General features: G+C 45.9%; 1 protein-coding gene across 1 annotated transcript in view; it reads right to left on the bottom strand.

The window, feature by feature from the left end:
• The window catches only part of LOC128351005 (cystathionine beta-synthase-like protein), a 65,156-nt gene extending 49,692 nt beyond the window's left edge, over positions 1–15,464 (bottom strand). Inside the window, exon 1 of the mRNA XM_053310050.1 lies at positions 15,310–15,464. The gene's annotated coding sequence lies outside the window, so the exon portion shown is untranslated. The remainder of the gene's footprint in view (positions 1–15,309) is intronic.
• Positions 15,465–19,933: the final 4,469 nt, after the last annotated feature.

Below are 19,933 nucleotides of genomic sequence, written 5' to 3' on the forward strand. Positions count from 1 at the left end.
CACTGTGCTAATTTATAGTCACAACTCATTTGGCTGTTTAGTAAGAGGAAGTCTCAAAGCTCAAAGACAATATCCACACGCCAGCTCTTTTATGATCATATAGGGTGTATCCAGAAGAGAAGATTTTCACACAATTTCCAACGGAAAACAGCCTGAGGTGGTGTAGCCCACACTTCATTCCATAATCTGTCACAGTTTATTTGCATTTCATTTCATAGTTTTTGCATGTGTGACCTCTTGCATATTTGCTCTGGACAGAAGTCTTTGCATATTGTTTGATCACCTAGGACTCCAGAAGCCAACACAGCAGCCATATTGCACTAGCTGCTGTTACAGAAGAAAGGGGAGGAAGTGGGTGAAGTCATCATGTTTATACCTGCAGCTAGGCCCTCCCAACACTTTGCCCAATTGTCAGAAGAACTCACTAGCAAACATGTGGGAAAATGTGCACAGAAATAGAAGGACGATGAACTGCCCTCAAAAGAAGATTGGCTGATAAAAATTTTGGAATATGCGGAGATGGCAAAACTTACAGTACTGATAAGAAATCAAAATTTGGAAGGTTTTAAAGAAGATTGGAAACCATTCTTACTGTACCTAAAGAACTATTTTCCTAATATTGATTTTTCAACAGGGTTTGAAATTTTGTAATATTAGCAGGTTGAGTAGACTAAAATTGAGTTTGGTAAGGTATAGGATATATGTTTTGAATTATTATAGCAAGGGTTAATTGTATAGTTAATGATTCGTGCTGATTGGTGAGCTGGAAGTCAATTTTTGATTAATGTTTGATGTAATGAGATTTTCAAGATATTGTTAAAATCAATAAAAATTTAAAGCAAAAAAAAAAAGCAAACGTGGGAAAACGCAACATTTTAAAATTCTGTCTTTCCGCATTCCTCCTCTTGTTCCACAAAAACTCACTTGCCTAGTCTCAGTGGTAGATAAATGAAAGCTTGAGACAATTTCAGAGAGAAACCACACACTTTGAGCAAGTTGTAATGAAGACTCTAATCTGATGAAAAGAAGCAAGGGCTGGTGGTTAGTCTAGAAGACAAGGCAAGTTAAAACTGGTGGGACATGCAGACATGAACAGAGAACAAGAGCCCAGAGCCAGCCGCCAGGAACATGTTGGGGTGGAGGATTCAGTTACATGGTGCTGTAAGGAGGATACTACCATGATACTTTAGCTTTTATCTTTCTCTACATTCCTGCTTTTAAGGTTGTGAGAGGAGAAACGTGGGGAATTTGATGCCAAAAATGCCCAAGCACTTCAGAAACAAAAATTAATAAAGTCCTCAGATAGAGCCACATGTTTCAAACTCCAAATTTCAGTAAGTCTTCAAATGGTAGATAAGGGGGACATTTGAAAAACAGTTCAGAAGTGCTCTAACTCTTGTGAAATTCAACCAAGGTGAGTGATATAGCTTCCATTAATGCAGGAAGAAGGCTTCTCCTCAAAGCTCTACTCTAGAATACACATGAAGAGGACAATAACCAAGACGGTGCCTTTCCAGGAAGCAGAGTGCAAGAAATTCAGTTTTTGTGGTTAAGAGTCTCCAATTCTGAAACAAGACTATATTGTCTATCTATATTTTTATACCACCTGATATGTAAATCTCTAGGCAGTGTACAAATCCCAGCCAAATCACAGGTTAAAATACATAAAACACGATAAAAGCCACAGGTTTAAAATCACAGGTTAAAAAGCACAGGTTAAAATACATAAAACATGATAAAAACCATCTAAAACAAATTATTAAAATTCTAATTAAAAGCTTGCGAGAAGAGGAAAGTCTTGAGGGTCTTCCTGAAAACAAACAGAGAAGGAGATGCTCTTGTTTCAGCAGGGAGCATATTCCAAAACTCTGGGGCAGCCACAGAGAAAGCCCGGTCCTGAGTTGCAACCAGACGAGCTGGTGGCAATCGTAACTGGACCTCTCCAGAAGATTGTAAAAGGCAGGAGGGTTCATGACAAAGGAGGCGCTCTCTTAAATAGCCTGGTCCCAAGCCATTAAGGGCTTTATAGGTAATAACCAGCACTTTGTGGCAGAAACCCAGAAACACAGTGGCAGCCAGTGCAGTTCTTTCAAAACTGGTGTTATATGGTCTCTTTGTGTTGTCCCAGAGACCAATCTGGCTCCCTCATTCTGTACCAATTGCAGTTTCCGGACTACATACAAAGGCAGCCCCATGTAGAGCGCATTACAGTAGTCAAGTCTGGAGGTTACCAGCATATGTACCACTGTTTTAAGGTCATTCACCTCTAGAAATGGATGCAGCTGACGTATCAGCTGAAACTGATAAAAAGCACTCCTGGCCACCACCTCAACCTGAGAAACCAGGGAGAGCACTGGATCCAGGAGCACTCCTAAGTTCCTAAGGTTAAGTTGCTCCTTAACCTGATCTTTCAGTGGGAGTGTAACACCATCCAGAACAGGCAGTTCTAAACCATCTCTTGGGTCCCGACCCCCCACAGTCAGTACTTATGCAGATTAAGTCTATCCATGCCCATTTGTCTCGCTTTGCTTCTTGCTGCCAAGGTTCAGTACCACATTGAGATCCAGAAAGATGGTTTTGGAAGGTCAAAGTGTTGCTTGTGTTTTCTATGGAGTACCTTAGTCTTTCCTTGTAGTAACATTTTGGGAAATATAATTTGGAGCAGCATTGTCCCAACACCAGAACACTTCTGTAAATAGTGATGCCTAACCAATGTGGTTCTCAGCACATCTGGATGTTGTTGCTGTTGCTAGCACTGCTCTTCTGTGGGCTCCCAGAAGACTATTTGCTTATGTCCGAGACCACAAGCTAGTGGTTTTCACTCTTAATATGCTCAGGAGTCTCATGGGATTGTGGGCTCCCCATTTGTTGGCATATTGGGGACCAATCACATAGCAGGCAGTGGCATAAAAGTTGCTATTGACCCATTCAAATCATTGTGTTGTAACTCCAGCACAGCAAACACAGACAATAGAACCTGTTGAGATTCCCCAGAATTGCCCTATTCAGGAGAGAAGGACAACTGGAATGTTGCCTCGGGACACAGCTTGGGCTATAATTGACCCTGGTTCCTTGAACCGGTGTGCTTCACTTGGTTTCTATACCTAGGAGTCACCCGCATTCCGGACACTAGACCCGGCACCTGCTGTAACACCTAGCCATAACTTGCTCTGCGTGCCAATCATGCTTCCAGCATCCAGATCCAGCCTTCTTTGCTGGCCCAATCCATCCAGCTCATCTTGCTGCCACAAGGAGCTGGTTACACGAAAACAGACACCTTTTGGATTTACCCCTGCTATCTAACCAAGTTGTCTTTGGTTCTTCATCACCCAGTTCCATCTCCAAGGAACGAGGTCCTTCGGTTGCACCAGAGCCACAAGAGTCCACTCACCACTAAAGGAAGGAGGAGGTTGTACAATTATTGCTGCCCCCCTCTGGGCTCCCTATCCCTGCTCTCGTCTTAAATCCAAAAACTGTTTCTCTCAAGCCTCCTTTCTCTACCCACCCTGGAAGTTATTTTAATTCGGACACTAAGCTACATTTCCTCTTTGAAGTTATCTGGTTAATCCTGTAACATATTTGTGGTAGTAATATTGCTTTAATCAACTTTTATTCAACTGTATCCTGGACTACAAATAAAACCTTTCTTCATTTTGAACTTCAGGCTCTGTCGGTTCATTTTCCCATAACCAAAGTTTTGCACAAAAATTATTATGACATGGAACTGCTCCACCCCAGCTCGCTAGTTCCCCACACAAAGCCCAAACACAATTTTGAGGTGTTCACCAATCACCCTGGAGCAGTTTCACTAACATTGCCCAGGGCCTAAGCTTTGCAACTTTAATAGTTTCTGAAGGAGAACAAATATGTTCTGGCACCATTCTTTGGATAGAAGGAACTTTATATTTACTGAGACAATTAAGCAAGTATTCAAACTAATTGAGGGGAATCAGACCAGGGATGAATTCATGATGGCCAATCATCATCTATGAATGGAGTGATGCACCCTGATGATGTGATCAGTCAACTCTGTTTGCCTAATTTCTGAATTCCTTATATACTTTCCCCCCTCCTTGGATGAATGGAAATTTTAGAAAGTCATGAGTTTTCACAATGTATTTGCCTCTCCCTTTGTAAGCATTGTCTTAAGAAATGTACACAATGTTGACAACACTGTATGTAACTTAAATTACAGCTCCCAAGATAAAACAAAACCTTATTTCTTACAGTCCTAATTAATCTTATCTGCAGCAACTTAGAACAACCACTTTTTGGCAGAGTATAAAATCTCAACCTCCAGCTCTGATCCAAGAATAGGCTTTGGTTAAACAACAATAGACTTTGTCAGTTTGCAAGAATCATTCAGTACGCAAAACCAGAAATGTCTGGTTCAGGACAATAAGATTAAGGGAGTCATGGCCTTTAAAAACAAACAGAGTATAATCTAGAGCCATATTCCTACACTTCCCATTTTGTTCTCTCTGCTTATCACCAAAGGTAAACCTCCCACTAATGATTAGGCATATACTAAATAGCTTAAACTAACCAAGCTCCATGTCTTACAGGGGTGATGACCGATGTTTGAGTCAACCATAGCAACTCTCACGCATGTCACTTATAAGGGAGAGTTGTACAGATTTCACCACCAATCTGCTCTTTTTATAATGATCTGGGTCTGTAGATATGGAGGTGAGTCTCACGATCAGTGAGACTCGCCGGAAGGGGGTTTGCAGGGAGAGTGGGCTTAGCCCGCTCTCCCCGCAGACAATTGGAAGGCAGCCCTGGGCAGCCGGATCAGCCACTCCATCATGGAGCCGGTGGGGATCGGGGGGCAGCGCGGCCCCCGGAAGTTCCAGGATGCCCTGCGCAAGCACGTGGGGCATTCTAGAGAGACCCCCCCCCAAGCCCAGGAGGCTGCCTGCAGCCTCCCAGTTGGGGGTCTACTTGTGTGTCACCATGCACCATGGCGACACACGAGCAAAAAGATGAGGTTAATGGAGCACTCACTCTGTTAACCTCGGCTAAGGGGAGGGGTATTTAGGGCAGTTAGCTGTCAGGAGCTGCGTGGCTCCTGTTGCCGCACATGAACACCCCGAAGCGGGCTAGGCTCCCTTATCCCACTTTTGGGCTATCGTGAGAATCACCTCATGGTTTTTTACCTGTCAGCTTTCAATATTAACGCGCATGACCAGTGCTGACTGTTACATTCCCAAACAAGGCCAGGTGGGGGGTAACTTGTGTTTAGATGGCTATGGCTGGAAACACAGTGAGGCTATTTACACCGATTGGACGAAATTGGGCAGGCGGAGGCTAGCCCAATTTTGTCCCACCGTGTGAACCACCAGGCTTGGCTGCGAGCCCGGTGGTTCCTAAGCGGGTAACCCACCTAACCACCCCTGCCCTTAAAACTGGTTTTAAAAATGGTGAGTAGCTGCAGTGCAGCTCTGTGCCACGGCTACTCACAGGGAGACCCCTGGAGGGGAGGCAAAAAGCCGCCTCCTGGCTCCGGAGGTCTCGCCAGCATGCCTTGCGCACTTGCGTAGGGCATGCTGGAGCTTCTGGGGGCCAATCGGCCCCCGTTCCCCCCAGGTACCCGCCAGTTCCATAACGGAGCCAGCAGTTGTGTGGGCGGCCGCTTCGGCTGCCCAGAGCAGACTGTCTGCTCATGTGCTGGGAAAGCAGGCTAAGCCCGCTCTCCCCGCTCCCCCTCCCCAGGCAGGTCTCATTGATGGTGAGACCCGCCTCAGTTTCTTCTTGCTTTAGCAACTGCGAAACGTCAACCCTGTCCCTGCATCTTGGCCTCAACCTAGACCAAGCATATTTGGTGGGGACCTGCTCTCATCATCCCCTAGACAATTTTGTGCCAGGGAATGATGAAAGTTTTAGTTCAGCAAGCTGGAGCATCATTTCTAGCCACAGTGGCCACTAGGGATGGTGTGAGTTGTAGGCCTGAAATCATACACCACAGATCTGAGGGCCTACATCTGCTGAATTTGTGCAGTCTTTCTTTAAATTTAACCCTGTCTTTGTTGACCATCTGTGTGAATGCCTTCTTTTTCAAAAGCCTCCCTATGCCCTAAAACAGGCCTACTCAACTCAGCCCTCCTACAGATGTTGCCCTACAACTCCCATAATCCCTGACTACTGGCTACTGTGGCTAGGGATTATGGGAGTTGTAGTCCAAAAACATTGGGGAGGGGCCCTAAGTTAAGCAGGCATGCCCTAAAAGCTTCTGGGGAGGCTGTATTCTGAATGAAGTCGGGGTTATCAGCACCTTGGATAGAGATTTTGATCCAAAAATAGCAAAATACATTCCCTAAGGAGGCTTTCCAGGCTGCAATATTGTTAGTATTGAGGCAGGCAGAAAACTCATTGAATACATCAGGCTTTTAGTGTATTATCATTTAGGGATCGTTTTACCCACCAGACAGGGAAATAATGAGGCAGTGATATTTTAACTGGTATGCAATATTTGGTTTTTATGTATGTGTGTAAGTTTCTTTTTCAGCATGAGACACCACCTTTATCAGTACTTGGGAGGGGGGGATTTGCATGTTATAAATAAATATTTAAATGTGTAAAAATAACAGAGTTTAAATTGCCTGACTGTGGAAATGCTGCAAAACATCTAATACTAATATTTTATAAATGCAGGGCTAGGATACTATATGTTTACATCCCTGGAGTTCAGGAAACTGGTACAGTAAGCAGCATTCTGACACCTGAAATACTCACAAACTTCACAAAGGATCTTCAGTGACCTAACAGGCTTAACTGGTTTTCAAAATGGTTAAGAAATGGCGGGTGGGGGGAGACCAGGCTTCACAGAAGTGACTGCTTATATTAACAGTTCCTACTTTATTATGAATAATATTATGTTTCTCTTAATCTGCAGATCACAATATTCTCATAAATCCATGAGAATTTCAGCTGTTGAAATTGCAATCATAAGCACATGTACACTGAAAGAGGTTTCACAGAAAATCAGTGAGACCGACATGGAAATGTGTTTAGGGCAAAGGAGAGTTATCCCAACTTTTTACTGGAGATCTCTATCCAATCTGAATGTAAGAATAAAGGAAAAGCTACAAGAGCAACAAGCACATCCCACTACAAATATGCACCTCCCTGACGACGCACACAAACAGAAAAGGCTACTGAGGCACTGGCTGTATTGTGTTTGTTTTGTTTTTAAAATGTGAACATATTTTGGCAAAAATGTCCGAAGCATCTCTCACAACCACTGAAGAACATGTGGTTGTGAGAATCAGAACATGTTTTAAAAACAAACAAAGATACAAGGAACAGCAATATGTATTACATATTAGATACACAATCCACACTTCACTGAGTATTGAAACGTTTCAGAGTCTTTGCTGCAGGGTTTGGATGAGAGAGCATTGGAGACTTCAAGAGTGTCTTTATGTTTGCTTCATTCACAAACATACAAGCAGAGCCTAGTGGAGACAAATATACCCCTAAAAACAGCCAGAGGCACACTTACCTCCCCCCCCCCCGACCTTGAGGCTCTGGCCTGTGACCTCCTAAGTCCAGGGGGACCTCCAAAGGTTGGGGGGGGGCTCCTGCAGCCACTTGATGTGGCCCCACCGGGTGGTTCCAGCACACCTTTACGAAAACAAAAAACATCACCGCTGTGCAGGGGCAGCACTATATGCGGGCGGGGTGTGTGTGTGTGAGGAGATGTTTCCAGGTGGTGGCGGTTGCAGGGAGGGTGGGGCGGCGAAGAGGGCCGAGTTCTCCGTTACCCTTCAGGATGGGAGGCAGCAAGCTCCGTCCCGTTCCACTCCCTTCCCCCAAGTGACAGCCTCTCACCTCTCTGCTTCCTTCACATGGAGGAAGGCTGCTCAGCAGAGAGGCAAGAGGCCATCACTTGTTACCCAGAGGGTAACAAGGGGGATTCTCCCCTCCTTGCCACCCCACCCTCCCTGCAACTGCCATGCCGTGCCCCATCCCACCTCCCCGCCAGGGAAAATCTCCTTAAAGAGGAACTCTCCCCTCCTCACCCTCCTCCCCGCAGCTAGTTCCACCACCACGCACCTCCCATCAGGATGGGAGGGGGCGGGGCTCCGAAGCCCTTCATGTCCAGGCTCCCAAATGACCTGAGTGCGCCACTGAAAACAGTGCAGTCTGCACTAGCTACCCTAACATCTGCAGCCCCCACCCCAAGCTGCATTTTCAGTTTCCAATAAACTCCAGGTAGACACTTTTAGCTCTCCCCCTCTGGATTCATACTGCAAACTTAATTGCTTCTTTGTCACCTCAAAGAAGCCATGAAAAGGAGGAGAGATTAAAAGGAGGAGAGATATCACCAGGAGATTACCTATGTCATTAACTCCCCTTGAGGAACCATCAACAGATCACCCTGCATTGTTAGCCAGCAAACAGCTTTACAAAGAATTGTCTGTCAAAAGCCAATAGATGGGAGACTGCAGCTGTAACTGAGGTGACAAGTTGAGGCTCTCTTCTTTCTTTGAAGGAAGACTACGCTTATTTATTTAGCGGCTATTTTATACTGCCAAAAATGTACATCTCATGGTGGTTTACATGAAAACAACCTTCAGGAATGTATCTCAATGAAGCAATTTGCTGTGGAAAAATCTAGGGATGTGCACAAAGCATTTCATGCACATTTGGGGTGAGGGGGGGGTGGCTGCAGTGAGCCAGTGCTTTAAAAGGGAGAATTCCATTGCTCATACACACACACACACACACACACACACACACACACACACACACCACCATGGTACTGTTGGTATTAAACACCATGCAGTGCAGCTGCAGTGCTGTTCCCAGCAGCCCACAGGGAGCCTTCGGCACATGCTCAAACACCATTTGTGTGGTCAGCATGGTGTTGCTGACCACACAAAGCGTGTCCCCACATGCACAGATGCCATTTATGGGCCAATGCCGCCCACGGGTGGCTGGGAGCAGCACTGCAGCCATGCAGCATTGAATAATGACTGTGCTGCAGTGGGGTGGCAGGCGCAGAGGAGGAGTGATGGAGGAGCAGGTAAGACTTGCTTTCATCCTGTTAAAGTGCCCGCTTGCCGCCCACCAAAATGATTTGGCTGGGGCAGCTCAAAGCATTTTGGTGCCTCAAATTAGAGGTGCTAGAATGCTCCGTGCACATCCCTGGGAAAATCCAGTGCATAGAGGTATCCAATCCAGAAGGACTACCCAATTCATAAACAGTGGAGGGAGTAGCTCTGTGGGAGTAAAGGGATGTATGTGTACAGTATTCTCCTCCATTGCAGTGCATGAGGCAGCCCACACACCTAAAGACTGACTTATCTGTGGGTGGAGAGAGAAGTCAGTAGTTCAGTACAGTCCCCTTTGATACCATTGCTGAAAAGGACAGGGCTGACTTTTAGAGTGGGATGCTGGATGACAGAAAGAACTCTGATCTCTTGGCACGCTGACACTTGGGCGGGTGTGTGTGTGGGGGAATATACTGGCAATATACACAAACTAGTTCTGACTGTGAAGGGCTGTGCATAACATGGTGGGCCACTGTGCGAAACAGGATGCTGGACTAGATGGGCCTTGGGCCTGATCCAGCAGGGCTGTTCTTATGACTGCACAACCTCCAAAATACACAGAAAGAAAGAACCAAGTCAATAAGCTAGTCATGAAATAGGCCTGACACACTAGTCCAAAAGAAGAAAATGGTTCTTACGCAGCGGCAAGGTTCCTTCAAACAAGAAACCCACCACGGTCCCTCTGCAAAGGATATGACTGATCAAAGGATTTCCATCTGTTATGCAGCACTAGGAGGCTCTTCACACACTCAGCCAAGACCGGCCTAAGGCAGCCAAGCCTGGGCTTGGCTATGTGTAAGAACTGCCAGGATTGCACCGGATCCCAGCAGCACTTTGGCGGCAAGCCCACCTGTGGAGCCAGCCTCTTAAAGGAGGTGAGAAGAGCAAGCGCTCCTCCAAGTGATCATGTGCAGCGCTGGCTGCTTTCAGCTGGCGCTGCAGCAGTGACAGGCACCTGCCTGCCATTGCGGGGATCCCCACAAAGCACCACACACTCGTGTGGGGCATTATGGGACTTCCGGGGGCTGGGATGATGCATCCCAGCCTCCTCCCCTCCTCACTGCCAACAGAGAATCATCTGGATGTGCGGTGAGCACAACCAGCAACGGAGGAGCAGTCGTCAGCAGGGAAGGTCAGTTTAAGCAGCCTTCCCCATCGCCTGCCCGCTACTGGGCAGTGCCCAGCAGCCCTCTCACTCAGTCGTGAGCATGGACTCTACGTTTCACAGCCCAGCGTTAGACCCCCTAATGTATAACAATACCTCTTCTCTTTAAAACTTACATTTCTCTTAATGTTCACATGTGAAGTGCCTTTTGGCCGAGTGACAGGAATTACACACCCCTGGCAGACAGCAAGCCAGGGGAGAACAGACACAGGGCGCCAATATCTTCATTTCAAAACAAAGCAAAACCTGCACAAGGCATTTATTTAACTTGAGATGTCTCTTTCATCATAGCTTTCCATAATCCACATACAGTGGTATGTGCAATAAAATCTCCCCTGCAAGCATTTGCTCAATTTTACAGAATTCCCCGAAGCAGCTGCAACAACCGTATAAAACATGTGCTCCAAGTCTCATTCTGTAATGAATGGAAGGGGTAGAATACACTCTTTTATCCAACCCATTCATGCTTGAATTGGCTTTTCTTGATTTTTACAGGAATCAAAGGTTAAGAGAAATTCTTTCACTTAACTCATGACAACTGTAAGTTCACACCCCTGTAAGTTCCCCCCTCCCTTGACATAATCAGGGCCCAATGTTGTGATGAAGCAAGGTAGCAAGTTCTGCGCTTGGCTGATTTAGGAATTCATGAATATATCCAAAGGCCCATAAGGATGTCCAAACTAATAAGAGCATCAGATTAGTAGTACTAATCATTTTCAATATGGTAGCACCAATGTATATTCTGCACCTAGTTCGTCAACTCACTGTAGCCCTGTTCACACGTTATGTTTAACACTTGTATGAGTGCACAGTGGACACAGGTGCAGATCTGTACACACAGGCATTAGTGAGCCTGCTGGTGACATCTGTGTAGGTGTGCTCTTAGGGTGTCCCCCGGCCTCATCATGTGCAGAAGTCAGGGTTTATCTGAACTGGCTCAATATCTGAATAGGGCTTCTACCAGTGAAGTTTCCGCCTCTACCATATCTATGATGAAGGGTGTATGTCAAGGAATCCTCTCAAGGAGTTATAAACTATCTGCTTATAAAAAGCAACAATTTAATAGCAACACTGGTCATAATCTCACAAACACAAAAATGCACAGAACGCACATCTTTCTAAACAGTTAAGAGGTATGTACAATAAGGTCAAGGATGGAAACCTCACCAGCAAAGCTCAACCTTTTCCTCTCCATATACAAATGAAACATAACATTTTCTGATACGAACAGGACACCGAGTTGCTTTGATTCAGCTGTTCTGGGTTATGATGAATAAAAGCCACACTGATGGATATGATGGATAAAAGCCACACTGGCTGACAATCGGACTAATCCTCCACCAATTTGCTGAGGTTTTCTGTTGCACAAGCTGGGGGGCAGAGGGGCCCTTTCATGAGGCAGAATGAGGTGGTTGGCAAAAATGAGGGTGCAGGGGACAGCATGTGCCAGCGCTCTGCCACCAGAGGCAACAACCCATGGGCCCCCATTGGGGTGTGCCTTCTCTCCCCCACCTCCGATCTGAACTGGCTCAGAGGCATAGTCTGAGAATCCACACATGGTGGCACCACTGCTTGGCAACATGCCTGCAAATGCTAAGAGATGGGGGCGGGTGGGAGGGAAACAATCATTTTGTTCTTCATCTCAGGCAGCAAAATGAGTTGGACCATCACAGAGAAGGAAGAGTTTCAGTGATTCCCCCACTTCCCTCTCCAGCCATCTGGGCCTCACCAAAACTATCTCCCGAAAGGATCTCCCCAATCCTCAGGGAGATGGTTTCAGAAGGTGTAGATGGCTGCAGGGAAAGGCAGAGAAATAGCTGGAAACTGCCCCACTCCCATGCACAGTGGACAACCACAGGGTGTCGATAGAAAGCGAGTCTTGATATTGGCCACTGCTAATCAGTGAATCTGTCATGGGTTTACTTCTACAATAGTGCAGAGTTTTAAAATAATCATCTTCACACAAATATTTACTTCTACAGCATTGCAGTAAGTACTTGCAAACAGTGTTCCCTCTAACAGGGATTCCCAGATGCTGACTACAACTCCCAGAAACCCCAGCTGCAGTGGCTTTTGCATGGGGATTCTGGGAGTTGTAGTCAACAACATCTGGGAATCCCTGTTGGAGGGAAGACTGCTTGCAAATTACTTTTAAACTAGCTGTTCAGAATTTCAAGCCACAGTGATCTCTCTTCCTTGTCTAGAGTTTGGGTTGTTTTTTTGGTTTGGGGTTTTTTTGTAATTGCTTCTGAATTGGCCTGCCTGTTCTCAAAAGGATGCTTAATCCGATTATGAAGGATGCACATGCAGTGTTTAATATCACACCTTCACCAGGGCAACGGACAGACAGTTTCAAAAAAAGGTGATAGTGTGTGTTCAGTTTATGACAATCATTCTCAGGCATGATGAGGAAAAGAAATCCTGCATGGATGGATCCCTTTAAGAAAAAGGAACCACAAGAATGTCTGGAATTTTGCCAGACTGGAACCATATCCAACATCTTTTGACCTCTGACCTGTACCCATTCGGCAAAGCTATCCAACCATCCTATCTGCAAAAGCCATTTGTAACTTGAGCTTGTGCAAGATGCCCAAGGCAGATCCTGTTTCTAAAGCCCATGTACGAACAGCATTTGAGCAAGACGTGGACTAGAGAAGGCTATTTTCTCCAAGTCATGCTTGTGAAATCAGTGATATTTAATTAAACATTTGTATTTCCCACATTCAGAACTTGAATGCAAAACCTTGCATCCGATTACACAATTCTACATCTTCTATCCTGTATTAATAGGATTTGTGTAAGTAATGTATCTTAGTCTGAGGGCATATTCACTGACAAGGCTCCCCCCCCACCTCCCCGCATAAGCAGGACTTCAATTTGTATGTTAAACATGCATTGAAAAATGCTCCCCTTTCTATCCCAAATTAACAACACATTAATGCATGAAACAAATAGAGCATTAAAAGCTCAAGGGCACTTTTTAGTTTCACACAGGAAACAGTGGTGGTACCAGAAAAAGAAGTGGTGGTGGCATAGAAGGAGCAAAGTATATTTGGGGTGGGTGGGTGTGCTGCACCCCACACATTAGATTTCTGAAATAGAATTGGGGGGCAGGTGGTAGACGCAAGCTACTTGTCTAGGGGGCATTTGCCTCTCTCTGAAGCAATCCTTGACCGAGAAGCAGTCTTAAATCGGTCTCCAAGCTGCAACCTGTACACATCATAGGAACATAGGAAGCTGCCATATACCGAGTCAGACCATTAGTCTATCTAGCTCAGTATTGTCTGCACAGACTGACAGCGGCTTCTCCAAGGTTGCAGGCAGGAATCTCTCTCATCCCTATCTTGGAGATGCCAGGGAGGGAACTTGAAACCTTCTGCTCTTCCCAGAGCAGCTCCATCCCCTGAGGGGAATATCTGACAGTGCTCACACTTCTAGTGTCCCTTTCATATGCAACCAGGCTAGACCCTGCTTAGTAAGAGGACAAGTCATGCTTGCTACCACAAGACCAGCTCTGAAGTAAGACTCACATAGGAACACAGGAAGCTGCCATATACTGAGTCAGACCATTGGTTTATTAGGGATGGGCCCGGACCGGTCCGGAGGCCATTGTAAAAGGCCTCCGGACTGGTCCGGACCTTGGTGGTTCGGTTCGGGGGTGGGGGGTTGCTTTAAGAGTGGTGGGAGGGTTTACTTACCCCTCCCTCCGCTTTCCCGCTCTGGTGCTGTAATGTTCAAAGTAATTGGGGCGGCAGGACACCTCCCTGCCGCCCCTTCCACGCTGCTGCTGTGCAAACTTCCCAGTAGTCCTTTGCGCGTGCGCATGTCAGAGATGTGAAGCGCGCGCATGAGGTGTGCATGTGCAAAGGACTACTGGGAAGTTTGCACAGCAGCAGCGGGGAAGGGGCGGCAGGGAGGTATCCTGCCGCCCCAATTACTCTGAACATTACGGCACCAGAGCGGGAAAGCAGCGGGAGGGGTAAGTAAACCCTCCCGCCGCTCTTAAAGCTACCCCCCACCCCAGTGCCGGACCGCAGTGTGGCAGTTCCGTGCACACCCCTATGGTCTATCTAGTTCAGTATTGTCTTCACAGACTGGCAGCGGCTTCTCCAAGGTTGCAGGCAGAAATCTCTCTCAGCCCTATCTTGGAGATGCTTGGAGGGAACTTGGAACCTTCTGCTCTTCCCAGAGCAGCTCCATTCCAGGGGGATATCTTACAGTGCTCACACATCAGGTCTCCCATTTATACACACCCAGGGCAGACCCTGCTTAGCTAAGGGGACAAGTCATGCTTGCTACCACAAGACGAGCTCTCCTCTCACATCTGAAGTAAGTCCACAAGCATAAAGCAAGGGGACTAATTTTATTTTTTTAATCGAGTTCTGTCCCTGTGCTAACACTCTGATGGGAATTCAAGTCTTTTGGAGCAATGGCAAGGCAGAGATGGCCCAAAATAGCAATAGCATTTACATTTATATACCGCTTTAGCCAGCGCTCTCTAAGCGGTTTACAATGATTTAGCATATTGCCCCCCAACATTCTGGGTACTCATTTTACCGACCTCGGAAGGATGGAAGGCTGAGTCAACCTTGAGCCCCTGTTTAGGATCGAACTTGTTACCTTCTGGTTACAGGGCAGCAGTTTTACCACTGCCCAAAACAAGAGGAAAGGACCGCCGGGCGGGGTGGGGGGGATAGTTCCCACACAGAAGCGGCCTTATTCAACACAAGGGATCCATTTAAAACACATCGTCTGCCATGAAATGCTGCGCAGCAGGGTTTCTTGTTTCCAGTCTACCTGTTGCAGCAGCACGAGATGATGCAATCAGAAAGTGAGCCAGAAGCGACAGGGGCTCCGTGAGGAAAAACGCCCTAATCAGAGCACATCCCTAACAAAGGAAAATCCTTCAGTGACGGGCGGGTGCCACGAAAACCAGCGATGCCCGCAGCCCTTTCTCTCCCCGCCCCCCCGCCCCCCCAATCAGAGGGAGGTAATGCACGCACACTGACCGAGGTCTACCTCTAGTCCACTTCATGTGATCGTGGAAAGGTTTCGGTTTCCCATCCCTCTCCTACTAATACTTACTTTGTCTGAAAGGGAGAAAAGGACAACAGCCTTAAGTGCGTGGATGGAAAACGCCTCCCCAAGCCCACAACAACAACAGCGCCTGCCTGCTGTCCCCGATGCAGTGCTCCGCGTGTGTACGTGAATAGACTTTCTCAGGTTTCTGTATCTTTTGGGGAAAGAGCAGGCGCTGATTGGTTGGGGCGGGGGCGTAGGGAGGACACACCCTTCCAATGAGAAAGCAGCGTATCAGTCCTGCAGCCTGCGCAAATTATTTCCCTCTCGTGGCCTGGGATACTATCGCGGTGTAAACATAAGAAAGCCCTAGAATGACAGATCCTCTTGCAAACTGGATTTCCTGGTTCCTTTTGAAGTCTTGGCTCTGTTTCATGGAGCTGAGCCAAATACAGCTGGCTCCTAGGAAACCGTGGAGACTCCAGGACTCTGTCTCCTTGCACTGATTTGACTGCGTCTCATCTCGTGTTCCCGACCAAAAATTTAGGCAGACACAGTTTGTCTTGTGTGATGAAAAATGTGACTTAAAAAAACCCAAACACCTAAACATTTCCCTTAAAATGCTTCCTGCAGTAGAAGTTTGTAAAAACCCAGTATAAAAGTACCCAGTATTAAAGGTAAAGTGTGCCATCAAGTCGATTTCGACTCTTGGTGCCCACAGAGCCCTGTGATTTTCTTTTGGTAGACTACTGGAGGGGTTTACCATTGCCTCCTCCTGCACAGTATGAGATGATGCCTTTCAGCATCTTCCTATATCGCTGCTGCCCGTTATAGGTGTTTCCCATCGTCTGGGAAACATAACAGTGGGGATTCGAACCAGCAACCTCTTGCTCCCTAGGCAAGTTACTTCCCCGCTGCGCCACTTGTCTCCATATTGCAGATTGGTATGCAAAAGACTTGAGAGAAATTATGATCATATATTGCAGGGCACAGAATGGGGATGCAGGCAGGGAGAGAGAAGCTTATGACAAACCTATAATGCTGCCCCATGCTATTTTCCTCACTTTGTAATAGGGGTGTGGGGCCGAAGGATAATGGCTCGCAGTAGCCCTTTAAAGTAATTAAAGTAAGTGTATTCAGGTGTCTGGGAGGATGCTGCTGAGAGAATATGTCTGACGAAAACTCTACAATCTGGAGTTATTTGTCTCCACGTAATAGGGAGGGGTATGAGAGAACAGTTTACAATAACCCTGCAGTGTAGCCCACCACTGTTGAGATCCCCATTCCACAGACTGGTGTGGAGGTTACACAACTGATCAGTATTATGATCATCTTCACAATTCAGTTGAGAGTCAAGGCTGATTGATAGTGCTTACAAGTCTCTAATACAGACTTGAAGAACTGTCACCTACTCTAAAATGAGTAATGTTATTAGTCACCACAGAAATTATTGAGTATACATGCTTTATCTATGCACTGATTTTTATATTTTTAGGCCACGTTTTATCAAAAATAAAACCCCTCAGGAGTCTTATACACAAAAGTCTTAGTGTATAAGTGTATAAGTCTTAGTGTATAAGGAGCCCCTGGTGGCGCAGTGGTAAAACTGCCGCCCTGTAACCAGAAGGTTACAAGTTCGATCCTGACCAGGGGCTCAAGGTTGACTCAGCCCTCCATCCTTCCGAGGTCGGTAAAATGAGTACCCAGAATGTTGGGGGGCAATATGCTAAATCATTGTAAACCGCTTAGAGAGCTTCCAGCTATAGAGCGGTATATAAATGTAAGTGCTATTGCTATAAGTCTTTGAGTCGTTGAGTCTTAGACATAAAATATCTTGCAAAACGCTGCAAACAGTAGAGCAGAATTGCATTATGGTTTTAAGTGAATATTCAAGGATCAATTGATTGATTGATTGATTGATTGATTAAGTGCCATCAAGTCAGTGTCGACTCTTAGCAACCACATAGATAGATTCTCTCCAGGATGATCTGTCTTCAACTTGGCCTTTAAGGTCTCTCAGTAGTGCATTCATTGCTGTCATAATCGAGTCCATCCACCTTCCTGCTGGTCATCCTCTTCTTCTCTTTCCTTCCACTTTTCCCAGCATTATGGACTTCTCAGTGGAGCTGGATCTTCGCATAATGTGTCTGAAGTATGATAGTTTGAGCCTGGTCATTTGTGCCTCAAGTGAAAATTCTGGATTGATTTGTTCTATGATCCATTTGTTTGTTTTCCTGGCTGTCCATGGTATCCTCAAAAATCTTCTCCAGTACCAAAGTTCAAAAGCATCAATACTCTTTCTATCTTACTTTTTCAAAGTCCGGCTTTCGCATCCATAGAGTGTCACGGGGAAAACCAATGATTAGATGGTTAGATGATTCTAATCTTTGTAGGTGTAGACACATAATGGCATCTAAATATCCTTTCCAAGGCCTTCATTGCAACCCTGCCAGTGCTAGTCTGTGGCATAGAGTGCTGGACTTGGGCCCGGGAGACCCAAGTTCAAATCCCCATCCAGTCATGATACTAGCTGGGTGACTCTGGGCCAGTCACTTCTCTCTCAGCCTAACCTACCTCACAGGGTTGTAGTGAGGAGAAACCTAAGTATGTAGTACAACGCTCTGGGCTCCTTGGAGGAAGAGCGGAATATAAAATGTAAACAACAACAACAACAACATATCTTGACTGCTGGATCCTTTACTATTGATGGTTGATCCTAAAAGGCAGAAGCTACCCATCACTTCAGTGTCTTCATTATCAATTCTGAGGCTGGTTGCTGTACCCATTGTCATCAGTTTAGTCTTCTTTACATTTAGTCATAGTCCAATTTTTTCACTGTGCTCCTTGACTTTCATTACTAGAGCTTGCAGATCAATTAGGCATATTTAATAGTGGTTAAAATCTAAGAATCACTGTGCCCGTCAGGTCCACGCTTTGCACATGGTACTTTCAGGTGGTGACATTATTGGATTTCTGGCATCTTTGTTATAATTAGTTGTTGTTGTTGTTGACATTTATATATCACTTTTCAACAAAAGGAAGGTTCGCTATATGGTTTAAACAGCAAGAGAAATAAAATAATGGTTTCTGTCCCAAAAGGAACAATCTAAATTTATATATATTTTCCATTGAAATATACTTCAGATTACAGCAAAAGTAAGTCTAGCTAAATTGCCAGCTTCGTTGTTCCTCAACCCAGTGCTACTTGTGAACAGACACACAGAGAGTTTGATGGAGAGGCGAGCCCACGGAACACCAGAGGCCAAGAGGCGTGTACTCTAGCCTTCTCATATCTCTATGTAACACTGCCAGCAGCAAGGCATGTAAACACTGAGTGTTTGTGGCTGTACTCTTCCAATCAGCAGTATCCCTTCAGGGCTCCGCGGTGTCTGGCGCCTTTCTAGACTCACACTGCTAGGTAATCCACCAGGAGGGAACTCCCTCCAAGGAAGAAGGAAACAAAGTCATTGCACACAGTAGCTGAAAGGAAGCTATGAGTCAACCCATGAAATCAAGCTCGAGCTTAGTTTGCATATTGAATCACCACCACATGGGCATACCATTAATAAGACAAAGGGAGATGCATGTCTCCTGGCCTACAGCCTCTGAGGGCCCCCCAAGGCCAGTCCTTGTCCTCTCTCCAATCCCCTAGCCAGGACTGTGAGCTGCAGTTCCCCCAAGCAGGTTCTCTGTGACTCTCGGTTTCCCTTTGTCAGTAGGAGCGGAGGAGAGTGGCAGCAGCTGTAGCAGCAGCTGAGAGGCTTCTTGAGCATCTCCCCTGCTTGACAACTGAGTGCAGTTAGGACGGAGCTGGGACTGGGAGCTTGCAAGCTGTTCAAGTGGAAAGGAAAGTCAAACAAAGTAACAACTCTTATCTCTGTGTTTTCGTGTGTGCAATTCCCACCCCCCTGCTTTCCATATTTATGGTGTGTGTGTGTGTGTGTGTGTGTGAGAGAGAGAGAGAGAGAGAGAGAGAGAGAGAGAGAGAGATTGTTTGTACCTGAGCTATTTCTAACTTAAAAAAAATAATTTTAAATGATTGAGTTCTTCCCTCTATGTCCTGATGACCCATGTGAAGTGATCTTCTTCCAACTTGAAATGAGTCGTTTTCCTCTCTGTGGAATGGAAAGAGGGGGTGGTGGCAGGGGGGTTATTGATTGGTCCTTTGATGGTGCCATGGTTGTTGAAAATATATTCAATTGTTTTTCAATCAAACAAGTTCTCAAAAAAATGTTCACAATACTCACAGTACTCGAGGGTTGGGGAATGGCTCACAATACTCAAATGGCTCACAATACTCAAATGGCTCACAATACTTGAGGCTCACAGCAAGAATGGCTCACAATACTCAAGGGTTGGGGAAGAGTGGAGCTAGCCTTGCATGCTTCCTGATTGTTTGCTAATTTTAAACTGGTTTGCCTGGATATCCCTTCACCTGCCTTTTCCAAATGAAAAATATTGGGCTTGAAAAAGAAAAAATCCCGCCATGCTACAGCCTTGACAAAAAAATTGTTACGCTTGGAACAGAAGCTTCCTTTGGAACCCATAGAAGGGGAGGAGACCTGGCCTTGTGGTAGCAAGCATGAATTGCCCTCTCGGATTTCAAAAAGCTGATACTGTTGTATTATTTGGTTCTGCTGTTGTTTACACCTTGTAACTGTAGTCTCCTGTCCTCTTTTAATCCGCTACG

Source organism: Hemicordylus capensis, chromosome 3 (assembly GCF_027244095.1).
Source record: "Hemicordylus capensis ecotype Gifberg chromosome 3, rHemCap1.1.pri, whole genome shotgun sequence".
NCBI lineage: Eukaryota > Metazoa > Chordata > Lepidosauria > Squamata > Cordylidae > Hemicordylus > Hemicordylus capensis.